At 37.7% G+C, this 14,720-nt stretch overlaps 1 protein-coding gene across 1 annotated transcript in view; it reads left to right on the top strand.

The window, feature by feature from the left end:
• The first annotated feature begins 758 nt into the window (after positions 1-758).
• The window catches only part of LOC126376756 (uncharacterized), a 248,491-nt gene continuing 234,529 nt past the window's right edge, over positions 759-14,720 (top strand). The window contains exon 1 of the mRNA XM_050024326.1: positions 759-1,061. The gene's annotated coding sequence lies outside the window, so the exon portion shown is untranslated. The remainder of the gene's footprint in view (positions 1,062-14,720) is intronic.

Here is a 14,720-nt window from a genome sequence, read left to right on the forward strand (position 1 = left end):
TTCCACTTGCTTGAGGACGTTATTTACTGGAATCGAGCATATCTTGCTGCCAACAAAATAATACAAAATTAATGAAGTCATGTCTTACTGAAGTAAACTCGAGTTAAGGTTGAGGCGCCGTGTAAGAATACCGTTTGAACTGAGTTCGAGGAAAACCTTGGGGTCACCTCAACTGAGAACGGCGTCGAGGAGGGTTCGAGTGAACATTTTGGAATACGAATAAAAGTCTCGCCTCTACTAGACTCGATAAGGCGAGTCGCATCGAATTGACCGCACGCTTTGCTCGACAAGCAAATTTCTTCACCGATGCTATTCGGTCGACCCGGGGCAGCGCGCCTCCCTCGGTTATGCGGTGCGGAAAAAAATTAGAGTCCACCTATTTCTTTATGTTGTCTTTTTTCTTATTAGTCTCCTCTTCTTCGTCGTAAATTATTTGAAATAAAATCATATCATTTTTCATCCAAGCTGTATTAGCAACGCAAGTAAATATGACGCAAATAGGCAACTTTGATGAAGAGTTGCAATAAGTTAACAATTCAATTAGATCTCATAGATGGACGCACAAGGAATAAATGCGGCTGTAATCAGTTCGAGGCATGTCTATAGTAGTCGACGCCAGGCTATAAATGTAATTTTGCTTGTGATAGGAAACCAAGAAAATGTTTTGCGGATGTAGTTTCACTTTATTCCTTAATTTATTTTAGGGGTAATTTAATTCAAAATATGGCAACACATCTTTGAAATCGTCCATGGTCCAAACGCAAGATGGCCGCCAATTTATGTGAACGCAAGGACAAGTTGAAAAGTGATATCCGTTATTTGTAGTGATACTTCGTTTATAATTGTGATAATAACTTTATAAATGTTACCCTGTGCTCGTGTATGTGCTTTACAAATGTTTTCGTGCAATTTGTTATGAGTTATCCATGGTTATAACGTCTTATGTGCAATACTTCGTTGGAATAAAAAAATGTTCAGTGTTGAAAAGTGATTATTTATGCAGTGATAGTCGTTTTTGGATCGCAATGATGGCTGTTATTGGATGATACTGGTGTTTTCTGGTGAGTAGAAATAACATTTGAACTTTAGAAGTGAGCTTTATCGTTTCGGGTGTCATAAGAGTTGTGTTAACCTATTTGACTATATCGGGTTTTTTGCCGTGGCGTGGCGTGTGAAGTCGCCGGCTTGGTGACTGGGCTGTCTCTGGACCAGCTGTGCGGTTCTCACGCGCCCACCAACTCGTTCTTTCCATAAAATACCATATAACCACATAGTTTTAGGTTTAAGTATTGTTTTCGTCTAACAGATGTTTGTGCAGCGTCGTATGTCTTTGTGAGCGTCCCCTGGTATTTTCCTATCGAGGCTCGACATAATTCACTCGCTATGGCTCATAAATCGACTGTAGATTGACATTAATTCTCCAAAATTCGATTTATTTTCGAACATTGAAAAATGACGTGTGTATATGGGCAGATTGTGCCTGATTGACAGCATAAAGCATAAATACAATGCCTTGTTTTGTTAGCTACTCTATCAATATGCCATTCAAATAATATAATACATTCACAAGTGAATTGTAGAGAGAATTCTACTCAAGTTTCCTCTACCATGGTACCTAGCAGAAGCAATTCTGGTATGTCAGTGTTAAATTCGTATGACGTTGGTAGGTTCCTACATAGATTTTTTTGCTACGAAATTAATGCAAACAAACATAATATAGAAATAGCTATTATGTAGTGTTATTATGCAGTATAATGCTGCTAACACTCATTACAATACTTATGTAACTAACTACTTACCTACCTAACTGTTTGTAATAAGGACATACCTAGATTGTACTAAGAAACCATAAAATTAATAATAGGTTTCAATAAGTGAAGATTGTCAACCGTGGTTTGTACAAGATTAATACAAAGCATCAATTAAATAAAATTATTTATTATTTCACATTTGTTGATATAAAGTGTAAGATTACTGTTGTTAGGTACTTGTACAATCCACAACATTTTTCATTTTTATTCTGGTGTAGAAATTCTTGTATACTGTAATAAAATAAGGTAGGTGTGGTGGTGAGGTAACAACAAATTATAAAAATAAAAACTAGAAATAGAAGCTACTCTATTCTCGTAGGAACTCCGTTTAATGAACCGTTTTGATGTTTCGGTTAAAATATCTAAATTCAAACTTCTGTGTGACCACAATTTTGCCAGTACCACATACACCACACCTCACAGAGTTTTCTGTAACCACACCACACTACTTCAGTTATATTATTTAATTCATAAATTACCACATTATTTGCAATGAAAACCTTTAATTATTTAAAATTATAAAATTACAAAATGATTGTACAAAATTCCTCAATGTAAAAAATGCTGATTTTAATTACATAGTAATTAGATTACTAAATTGCCGTTGTAATCCAGGCCACATTGCCACAGATTATATCAAAGATAGTATCATATTGCTATTTAATTTGATGAGTTAGCTATCTATTCATACCTACTTACCTACAGCACTATTAAATTCTTTATTAAATTAATAAATTATGAATCATTAAATTATTGAATATCTGCATGGTTGGTAAAACTGGTATTTTGTTGCCATTATTATTTATTGTAATAAATAGTGGCAGTTGCTTGTCAAATTTTCAGGTTAGATAAGCGGACCCTGTGAAAAATGGGATAATGCTAGGGAGATGGTATTATTTATTGTAATAATCATGTTAGGACTATGGAGTCCTAAAGTGTGGCAACAATGTCCTTTCAAAAATGATGTACCTATTATCTGTTTAGCGAATAGGTATTTAACCTGTCACCATATGGTGACTTAATTACATTACATGCTACTATTACTTATTAAATTACATTTGGGAAATTGGCTGCGGGCCACTCCAGACACCATATAGAAAATAATAAAAATACCTATCATTCATACCATGTGCTGCCTTACCGCGTAAGTGCGAGCGAAACCGACAGCCCGCGTGACCTGCGCTTTCCTTTACTCCTTAATGGCTTACGGCCATTTAGACTAAAGTAAGACCCAGAGGGGGTGAGGTAAATCTGGCTCGGCGCCCGGTACGAATTGGTGCGGGGCGGAGAGTTGCCGTTCTATACGTATTATTTTTGTTTATTTTATGCCAGTAGGCTTAAAGATAAAAAGATAAAGATTTTTATTGTGCATAAATTTAGGTACAGTTATAGATAATATTTGCAGTTATAGTTGCAAATTACGTCTCACTAAATTTTGCCTTTGCAGGCATATACACATTATAAATAACTTATCGCCGTATAGTTCATATCATAACCAATAGATGGTAGTTATGATAATCTGTGGTTTCCTTTTTAAGATACTAGTTCCGACCAGCAATGGCCTCTGTGGTCCAGTGGTTGGGCTCATGGTCCTGGGTTTGCTTCTTGGTGGGTATATGTCTAACGAAAAAACACTTTGTGAGACTGTCCCTGATTTAGTCAGGACATTGCAGGCTGTAATCATCTGATTGGAAATATGATGAGACTGTTCTGGCTACAACTTAAGTTAGATTTTGGCTGTTCAATATTAACTCTGACACCAGGGTAGATGAAGTAGGATTGATCGCACAATCTACATGAATAAAGAAGACTATAAGCTTGACTTCATGTTATGTTGGTGGTACTTTTCAGTTGTGATTTTTGAAAAAATAATACAGTATACTCCTGTTTACATGTTAAATAACATGGCAACTTGTTCTTAATTATATGGCGTGGTAAGCCAAGTATGCATTAACAAAAGACAGTTAAAAGTGACTAAGGCTTGTACAAAGCGCAGCCATAGATCCATTGTAGCAAGTTGGAGAATGTTATTTTGTTACCAGTACCAGTTGGCAACAGTCATGCATACTATGCCATCATAGTTGGGACTGAGCTGTAAAACAACTTAGTAACTTGGCATGAACTGGTAGCTCAGTTAGTAGTGTAGTTGGCTGTCGCTCAAAATGTCCGGGGATCGATTCTTTATGTCTAAATGGGAATCTTTGATAATAGCCCCAATCACTGTAGGCCTATAGCTAAAGATGGCCTGTATCTCCAAAGGGGTAGGCAAAAGTGTATATTACATACACCCACTCATCGCCAGCTATGTTTCAGTCCATACATGAATTCACAGTAATAAAGTTGAATTTAGTGATTCAGACAGCCTCCGTGGTCTAGTGGTTAGAGCGTTAGACTCACGATCTGGAGGTCCGGGTTCGATTTCCGATGGGGACATTGTCGAAATCACTTTGTGAGACTGTCCTTTGTTTGGTAAGGACTTTTCAGGCTTGAATCACCTGATTTTCCGAAAAAGTAAGATGACTCCGTGCTTCGGAGTGCACGTTAAGCCGTTGGTCCCGGCTATTAACCGTAAAAACACCTCCACCAACCCGCATTGGAGCAGCGTGGTGGAGTATGCTCCATACCCCTCCGGTTGATTGAGGGGAGGCCCAGCAGTGGGAGTATATAGGCTGTTTATGTATGTATGTTAGTGATTTAGAATCCGAACCCATGACACTATGATGTTTAAGTGCGCGGTGTTGGAGCAGGGCTGCAGCTCGTTCTCGGGGATGATAAACACGGAAACCTATAATGAAATATAATGTTATAATGTAATTCACTCTTACGCTTCTATCGTAGTAACTACTTCTACTTTCTGATCCCTAGTTTGGTTAGGACATTACAGGCTGATCACCTAATTGTCCAAAAGTAAGATGATCCGTGCTTCGAAAGGCATGTTACGCCGTTAGTCCCGGTTATTACTTACTGATGTAAGTACGTAGTCGTTACATGACTCATGTCAGGGGCCTATGGCGGCTCAATAATAACCCTGAGGGTTGATGGGGTTGGTAATCCACCTTACAACCCACACGATAGAAGAAGATCGTAGTAATATTTTGAAATACTTGAATCATATTATTTAAACAACAGAATGTATTAATGCCACTGCTAATTTGCAGAATAGAGATTGACTTACGGTATCACATCACTAATTTAAGAGCCACGCTCTTGTCGGTGTAGCATTCTTCATGCTACTTTTTAGGGAAAAAAAGGGCAGTTGTTTCCATCTTGCTTTCTTGTCTTGACTTTAGTGCATAAATATTGTTTTTACTAACACAGTTGGCTCGACCATTATAGATGGCGATACGGCTCACCACGTATCACGTTGGTCTAGCACAAAGTTTGGTGTTGTGTGGGTACTTAGTTCATCTTGCGATAGATGTACATCTGACTAAAGTTATGTTATAATATTTAAAATAGACAAAATTAATGGCACTGCTAATTTGTAGAATAGACCTTGACTTAAAAAAGTATTACAAAAGTGGGTAAATATTGTCTAAGGTGCCTCTAAAGTTTGCTAATAACACTGGGCAGGTATTTTTAACATCAACACGCTGTGTTTGATTGTAAAACAGGTCTCGTACGGGTGTTTAAAGATCTGTTCGTTGCTTAGAATTGATGATGGACAAATATCCTATTGTGGAGCATGAATTGGAGGAAATTGTTTCATACAGAAGAGCAAATAAGGTGGAATGTTCGAGAACTAGAGTTTTGTTCTGAGATCTCGATCTTGATTGAATTAAACTTATATTAGGACGTGATTTATTGTAGACTAGTCGTTACCCGCGACTTAATCACATTATTTATTGTGTCCCATAATTATGGTAAGATGTTGGTATCGTTATAGAAATCCATAGTATCTGCTTACCCCAATGGGAAATAGGCTTGAGTTTATATTATGATGCATAATAATAATAAGTGTTGGCTTCGGCCCTACCCACGCCTTCCAAAAGTCCGGGCCTCCATAGGCCCGAGATATGAAAAAGACATACAAATAATAATAATAAAACACTTTATTGCACACAAATTCACAAAAAAATTACAGGATAAACTCATTCTAAGGTGGGAAAAGGCGGCCTTATCGCTAAGAGCGATCTCTTCCAGCCAACCTTCGGCAAAGGATATGGTACATTTGATGCATGTTGGTAACATAAAATAAGGTCAAGACTATATCCTAATTGGGATAGTCAGAGGTACATCCATCGTAAGATAAACTAAGTACCCACGCCTCGCCGAACTTTCTGTTAGACCAACGTGATAGGTGGTGAGCCGTATCCCCGTCTAGTGAAAACTGCACTTTAGATTAGTATTACACATATATGGATGAGGAGCTCGGTGGCGCAGCGGTTAACGCGCTCGGTCTGCGATTGTTGAAGTAAAGCAACTTTCGCAAAAGGCCGGTCATAGGATGGGTGACCACAAAAAAAAGTTTTCATCTCGAGCTACTCCGTGCTTCGGAAGGCACGTTAAGCCGTTGGTGCCGGCTGCATTAGCAGTCGTTAATAACCATCAATCCGCACTGGGCCCGCGTGATGGTTTAAGGCCCGATCTCACTATCCATCCATAGGGAAGGCCCGTGCCCCAGCAGTAGGGACGTTAATGGGCTGATGATGATGATGATGACACATATATGGACCCGGATTGGACACAACTATTTCTGAAGAGAGTTACCGTTTCGTATATTATTAGCCTTGAATATAATACATAAGTAGGTAATCCATACAATTAAGAAAAAAAATTAAACACTAGGTACTTGTCACTAAAAACTCCCGCAGCAGAGTATTAAACAGTTTTGTCAATTATGTACAGTTTTGTAAATTGGTGATGTTTTGTAAGGCTTTCGGGATCGTATAAAAATTATTATATAACTTAAAAATAATAATATTGCTGTCGTGAACAAAACATTCGTAACTGCACTGTGGCATTTCATATTTTATGCTCCTGTGTTGTCAATATTCCATCACTCTCGCGAAGCGACTCGCTTATTCATACATTATTCGGACTGCTAAGGTATAGATTTCCCTGTTGTAGTGTCCTCGAGAATCTCAATCTGGGCCTCTTCAAGGTTGAAGGAAATCAGATTTTTTTTTGTAAATATAATATGTACCCTTTTTAGGGTTCCCGACCTCAAAAGGAAAAAGCAAACCCTCTTCTTGTCCTGTGAGTTGTGAGGTGGAATACCAACTTCATCAACCCTGGTGTAAGGGTTATTATTGAGCCGCCAAAGGCCCCTGACATGACTCGTGTAACGACTACATATTTACACCAGTAAGTAGTAACCGGGACCATCGGCTTAACGTGCCTTCCGAAGCACGGATCATCTTACTTTCGGACAATCAGGTGATTAGCCTGTAATGTCCTAACCAAACTAGGGATCACAAAGTGATTTTTGTGACATGCCCCCACCGTGACTCGAACAGGGGCCTCTGGATCGTGAGCCCAACGCTCAACCACTGGATCACGGAGGCCGTTAAAACCCTTATAGGACCACTTTGTTGTCTGTCCCTATGTCTGTAAAGACATAACAAACACTGTACAAAAACACTTAATTTCTCGGGAACGCGTCAAGACATCAAGTTGAAATTGACATCTAATACTGTCCCTTGAAGTTTTAAAAAAAAACTCTAACTTCTATTCTAACATTTCTCAGGTACTTCCCATAGACCTAGAATTATGAAATTTGGCAATAAATAACCTCTTACAACACTAGAAACGTTAATTTGTTATTCCATCCCAAAAAATACCATGTTTTTGCGATCTTTTCATTCTTTAGTTACTTAGGGGAAGGAATCAAATCTGAAATATTCTTCATATTTTGCTCGCACAATCCCTTTTCATCGTGACACCCATGACACCCTTCAGCGTCTTGTTATGTTGTCTGTATTCTATAAAATAACGAATGCATGGCCAAAAAATACGAAAAATATGATCTATCTCCTAGCTACCGAATAAAATCGTGCAAAGACGGGCTTAAGCAAAGCAAAAACGGTCCCTAATGTACATTTGATTTGAACATGTCTGGGACATTAGTTTTTTTTATTGTCTGTTCAAAATGCTATTACTTTATGTCAAGTCATGTTCAATGTTTACCTACATACTACATCCACAGTTTAAGTTACCGAGTACAAACGTCTAAAATAATAAAAAATACTGAAATAATTTTATCTCTTTGTTTTATATATTACTAGCGACCCGCTCCGGCTTCGCTCGGGTGCAATGCTGAGGAAAAAATGAAATTATTTACGACATCACGTTAAATCCTCAAAAATAACAGTATAAACCTTCCTCTTGAATCACTCTATCTATTTAAAAAACCGCATCAAAATCCGTTGCGCAGTTTTAAAGATTTAAGCGTACATAGGGATATAGGGACAGAAAAAGCGGCTTTGTTTTATACTGTATAGTGATGGGTACATGCTTAAATGATAAAAATGCCTGGTATGAAATGTGTTTTTCTAGTTATTAAATAACTTATAATGTATACCTACATTGATTTAAAATGCGTGTTGCTGTTGCAGTTTCTTGTCATTTCTTCTCCTCGGCCATAACACCTTGCGAAATGACGTAGATTCAAAAATGTTAAATTCACTTTCAACAAGTTATCTATGATGTTTGATTGATTGATTGATAATTACGTTGAATAAAATGATTCTGATTCTGAATCGAATGGGTGGGGGTATGAAGCATACTCAATCACGCTGTTCTATGACTGGTGGATATGTTTGTGCTAGTAGCCAACCACGCCAACCCATTTTCCAGAGTTTTCCATGCGGTTTACAGACCTTGGACTTCGATATAGCTTATGGACAGCATCAATAAAACCGTGACCGTCGATCTCCAGAATCAAAATCATTTGTTCACCGTATTTATACCAGTCTCTGCTTACCCCGGTGGGAAATAGGCATGAGTGTATGTTATTGAACGCGAATAATCTTGAAGGCTAATTTAACATTTTTGAATCTACGTCGATTCGCATAATATAGTCGATGAAGTGGTTTGTGCGACTATAACGTAAGCTTATGTTATGTTATATCATTTCGCATGGTGTTATGGCTGAGGAGAAAAACATAGAAACCTTATCATAATAATATTATATCATAATGTTGCCGATTCTTTACACAACATCTAATTTTGCTGAAAAAGAAAGGGACAGATAATCGACAGGCATAAAATTTACGGACCACACGTCAATTTTACGCAGAAATTTAAAAACCCTTCCAAAATTTTATATTGGCCAATAACCCGACAAAATTGAGTTGACAGCGCACGTCATACGGGTTGCATGTGAGCGAGATGCCTATTTAAATTAACAGTTCTTAATTATCCTTAATCCTTTCCTTTGCGGCGGATAAGAAAATTACAGGTATAATTCAAAATAAAATTAGGATGTGTGTGCAGGAATCGGGGCCATTATCTAACTAAGTAGATACATACATAAACTCACGCCTATTTCCCACCGGGGTTAGCAGAGACTATGGAATTCCATTTGCTTCGAACGTGATATATCTACGTCTCTTGCTTCCTCCTCATCCATCAATCGTTTCATACACGCACGCCGGTTCAGAGTAGATCGTACTGAATCTTTTCTAAAGTTCATCTCCAATTTGGTTTTGGTTTGGTTTTGAGGAGAAGAAATGATAAGATTTTATATGTCTTCTGAAGTAAGGAGCAACAATTTTATTAATCAAGTCACATATAAACTGCTGTTGTGTGTGTCGGTCCCAAGTGCAGACAGTACGTTCGTTAGTAAAATATTTAAAAAATCTTGCTAAATCATGCCAAAAAACGAAAACAAGGTTCTCGGTTCAGAACTCGACTATAAAATGACGAGCTTTAAGATTAAGATAAATTTATTTTTAATGAAACTGCAATATAATGTGTTTTATGGCACGCAAACATTGCGCAATGTTTTATAAACCGTAAGTGACATTTCAAAGTCAAAATGTATTACTTTTATATTGAGTGCGTAAACAAGAATTTAAATTTAGTAAAGAGTTAAAAATATCGCTTACTATACGCTAAAAAAAGTCACTGGGCAGGAATAATCATTTAGTTTTTATTACATTCCAAATTATTTGAAGCTTGCAAGTATTTTTATAGATTATTTATTAGTAGTGTCATCATCATCATCATCAATTTAAGAGCCACGCTCTTGTCAGTGCAGCATTTTCCATGCTACTTTTTTGGGGAAAAATAGGGCAGTGGTTTCCCTCTTGCCTTCCGCCCCACAGTACTCTGTCTGACGCAAGTGGGATGGCGCCCAGAGTAGTCTATTACAAAGCCATACTAGGACTCCTGTCCTCCGCCTCTGAATAGTACTGACAGTTACTGCTGCCCTCTGTCAGGTTCCAGGTTACAGTCCCCGTGACTTGCCGCTTAGTAGTGTAGAAAACCCATAACAAAAACACTAACCTCCCTTTTGAGACAGCCGGGTAAAAAAACAAAAGACTATATACCCCGCCACGTGGTGTGACATGGCTACATAATGTAGGGTTCATGTTACACCTGCGGCTTACACCTGGCTCTTAATACCCTTTTATGACGCCCTTTATTGGTCACTATTGTGACGACCCTATGCACGCATAGTGCGATGACAAGCAGTAAGGTAGCTTCGTTTGAAATGTTTGTTTCGATACACGAACACAGAAGTATGTTTATAAGGGTGCTGTGTTCAGAACCGGTTTGAATTACGAACGACAAAAATTACGAAAAGAGAAGTGCTTTCTTTTTAAAATTGATTGCTTTATAAGTCGGTCAAGGCACGATGTAATTTAATTATTTTATTGTGGTGTCTTTTACTCAGTTTCGTAGCCCATAATGACGTTATAAATTATATTGGAACCCTTTTATGTTATAATTGCAAAATGTAAAGTTTTTCATATTTACCACCGGGGTAAGCAGAAACTATAGAATTCCATTTGCTTCGATCCTGACACACTTTCTTTTTCTTTTTTTTTCTTTTCTCTTAGGCGTGAGTTTATGTATGTATGTGTTCATATTTACTAACCTATTGGAATGAATCGCCGTACACAATTACAAATATATTTTTTAATGTGTATTTTCCCCTTCGGCGATCTTGGGGGTTAAAATGGCCACATCGAAGCAATTCATCTAAGAAAGCAATATTGCTATTTGACATTTGTTTACATTGCGCACTTACTTTTATATGCGCAAATGTCAAATTGCAATATTGTTTTCTTAGATGAATTGCTTCGATGTGGCCATTTTAACCCCCCTTATCCTAATTTAGTTGCGCTACGTTTTGTATATAATGTACGCCGTATGGTTAGAAGCTAGGGGAAGGGTCGACAACCAATTTGTGGTTAGGTTTTTTGTCCAAATTATTTATTGATTCCTACTAAGGGCTAGTGGGCTTAGGGTTAGTGTTAAAAAATGTATTATAATTCTTATGTGTAAAGAGTTAATGCCCGAAATTGATATTTGCGTTAAGTTGTAAAGTTTTGATTGCCTATTTTAACAGCTGAATTGAATAAGCACGATATGACGCGTACCAAACATTTATGCAAAATTATGAAGGTGTACTTCATTTTAAACGAATATTGAAATAACTCTACAAATAACCGGATTCACTCGTTTTGGTGATAAGTTCATCTCGCGATGCTGTAACATACAGTCATGATCAATATCATGTACCCACTTTAGAACCCTGTCGCACTATCGCATTTGACATTTAATGAGACTTACGGTTTAATTTGTCTAAAAAGTTAATGTGATATGGTTTCAAAGTGTATACATTAGTATTCGTGACCGTACCTCGGCGGATGTGGTCGTGAGTTTATTATATACATTTTTTTCTATAAATAATTGGGAATTACTTTAATAAAATGTCTTAAAGTCGTAAGATCGAATGTCCTTTTAAATTACAATTATTATTTTAAATTATTAACGGCCTCCGTGGTCCAGTGGTTGAGCGTTGTGCTCACGATCTGGAGGTCCCGGGTTCGAATCCCGGTGGGGACAAATCACATCACTTTGTGATCCCCAGTTTGGTTAGGACATTACAGGCTGATCACCTGATTGTCCAAAAAGTAAAAAGATCCGCGCTTCGGAAGGCACGTTAAGCCGTTGGTCCCGGTTATTACTTAATGATGTAAGTACGTAGTCGTTACATGAGTCTTGTCAGGGGCCTAGGGCGGCTCAGCAATAACCCTGACACCAGGGTTGATGGGGTTGGTAATTCACCTCACAATCCACACGATAGAGGAGGGATTACAAACCCTATTGTTTAACTATTGTGTCTGGCAATCTCGCCGCAAGAGGTTAAAGAAATAATATTTTCGAAATATCCTTGTAGAAGAAAAGATTAAAAAACATATACATAAAAAATATAAAATTCAAAATGTTTATTTCAGTTACTTACAAAGTAATCTATAGACAAGGGCTAAGATCTACCTAGTAGGTATGTAAGATACCTGTGTCAGGTGGCCGCGCTCTTATATAATATATCTATTAACAATATAAAGTTTGGCGACCGTTTAAAAAGATTGGCGATCAAAAACTTTTGTTGTTGGAAAAAATATGGGTTTAAATATCACGATTTTACGCCACAATGTAGGTTATGTAGGCTAAACAGACAGACAGATAGATAGGTAGATTATATACAATACCAAAAAACGGGTTGTCATTGTTCTATAGTGAATGAGTCGACATAAGTTATGGTGTTATTAACAGGCTATGCGAATTCTGCTATATGAGTGTAGGCTGCAGAGACGGATTCAGAAACGAAAAGAAACACACGTCAGAATGTGATTTTTCAAAAAGGCGCTTATATACATACATACATACATAAACTCACGCCCGTAATCCCTAATGGGGTGGGCAGAGCCACAAGTAATCAAAGACAACTTGCAGCCACTGTTGATACGAAGTCCAAAGAAAAAGGCGCTTATATGGTTTTCACTATAAAACGACGCTATGGAGATAGTTTGAGACCCAAAAGGACAGATTTCTTTTTTAAACACATAACCTAAAAGACAGAATATATTTTTTTTCAAACTCATAATACCGGGTTCTTAGCGCGTTAATCTTGGATATGAGACGCGGTAAGAACCCGGTACTATGTGTTGTAGTTACGATGAATGTAGAATATTTTTTATTCAAGAGAAGATTATTAAAGAGATGAAAAAGGACTTTAATATGCAGCACACGAGGTCGGAGTTGCGAGCAAAACAGCAGTACTAAATATTACTTAACTAGAACTAAATCATTTCGTTAATTCGCGATAGCCTTGTCTCGGAGACTTACATCGTAATGTACGTGGTTCGAATCGTGGCTCAGGCTCTAAACCACTGAATTCAACCTTATGAGTTTGAATTCATGTTTGGATCATAGGTAATTAATATCAGTTGGTTTCCAGGACAGGAGATGGAAAACCAACCTCATCAATTCTGGTGACAGGGTTATTACTGAGCCGCCAAAGGCCCCTGATATATAGCTCATGTAACGACTACGTACTTACATCAGTAAGTAATTGAATGACATTGAATGTGTTCCTCTAGTTATTAAATAACTTGTAATGTACCCTCATTGATTTAAAAGATGTGTTGCTGTTGCAGTTTCTTGTCATTTCTTCTCCTCAGCCATAACACCTTGCGAAATGACGTAAATTCAAAAATGTTACATTGACGTTCAACAAGTTTATCCTTGATAATTACGTTGAATAAATGAATCTGATTCTAATAACCGGGACCAACGGCTTAACGTGCCTTTCGAATCACAGATCATCTTACTTTCGGACAATCAGGTGATCAGCCTGTAATGTCCTAACCAAACTAATGATCACAAGGTGATTTATTGTGATATGTCCCCACCGGGATTCGTACCTGGGGCCTCCGGATCGTGAGCCCAACGCTCAACCACTGGTTCACGGAGGCCGTTAGGATCCGATCCTGTGGTATAAATACCTACTACATCTGCGGGTGTACATGTTACGCGTGGATGTACCGATTTATCAAACTCCGACATTGAAGGATTGTGACGGGACAACTGATAGGATTGTACTGCCGTTTCGACTCGGGTATTTGCATAAATAACTCTGTGTTTCCTATAGAATATAATACATATAAATACTTACATAAAGAAAAGATCGACAGATATGTATAGTACAAACTTGCAAAAACTTGTGAATGGAGTTATGCAATGCTATCACCTTCACGAGAGCGTCTCACTCAGCGTGCCATATAAGTATCTCTCTCTCTCCTTGGCATTTATTATTCCCATCTGATGCTGGGGTCTGCCTTCTTCGTACTTCTTTTCCACTTCGCTCTATCAGACGTATCATGCCATATAAGTGTTCCAGATATAATATAACAAATATATTTATCCCCGCTGTAAAACGAATCTTGGTCTTCGAGCCCCGCTAGCCAGAACTTTTAAAGAATATAATTATTTTTGTTACAAAATCTTAGACCTTGATGTGTTCCATGATCCGCTGAATACATATTTATATATGAGAAAAAATCTAGATTATATCTATCTATCTATCTATATCAGCCTAAATTTATATCCAATTTTAGACGGTATTATCATTTTTTATCTATGTGTAATTAGACTAAGTTTTTATAGTTATTTATGAATTTTAATAAAGAATTTAATATCTATTTTAGACGTAGGCCTCTTCCATGTTTTTCCATTTCCGACGATCCTGGGCTATCGACATCCAGCCATATTCTGCGTGCCGCACAATGTCGTCCTTCCATCTCATTGGTGGTCTTCCTCTCGGTCTTGTGAATGCTCGTGGGCGCCACTCTAACAATCTCCGGGTCCATCTTTCCTTGCTCATTCGAGCAATGTGTCCCGCCCATCTCCACTTGCTAGATTATATAAAGCTCAACAAATGTTAATTATTTA

This window comes from Pectinophora gossypiella, chromosome 21 (genome assembly GCF_024362695.1).
Source record: "Pectinophora gossypiella chromosome 21, ilPecGoss1.1, whole genome shotgun sequence".
NCBI lineage: Eukaryota > Metazoa > Arthropoda > Insecta > Lepidoptera > Gelechiidae > Pectinophora > Pectinophora gossypiella.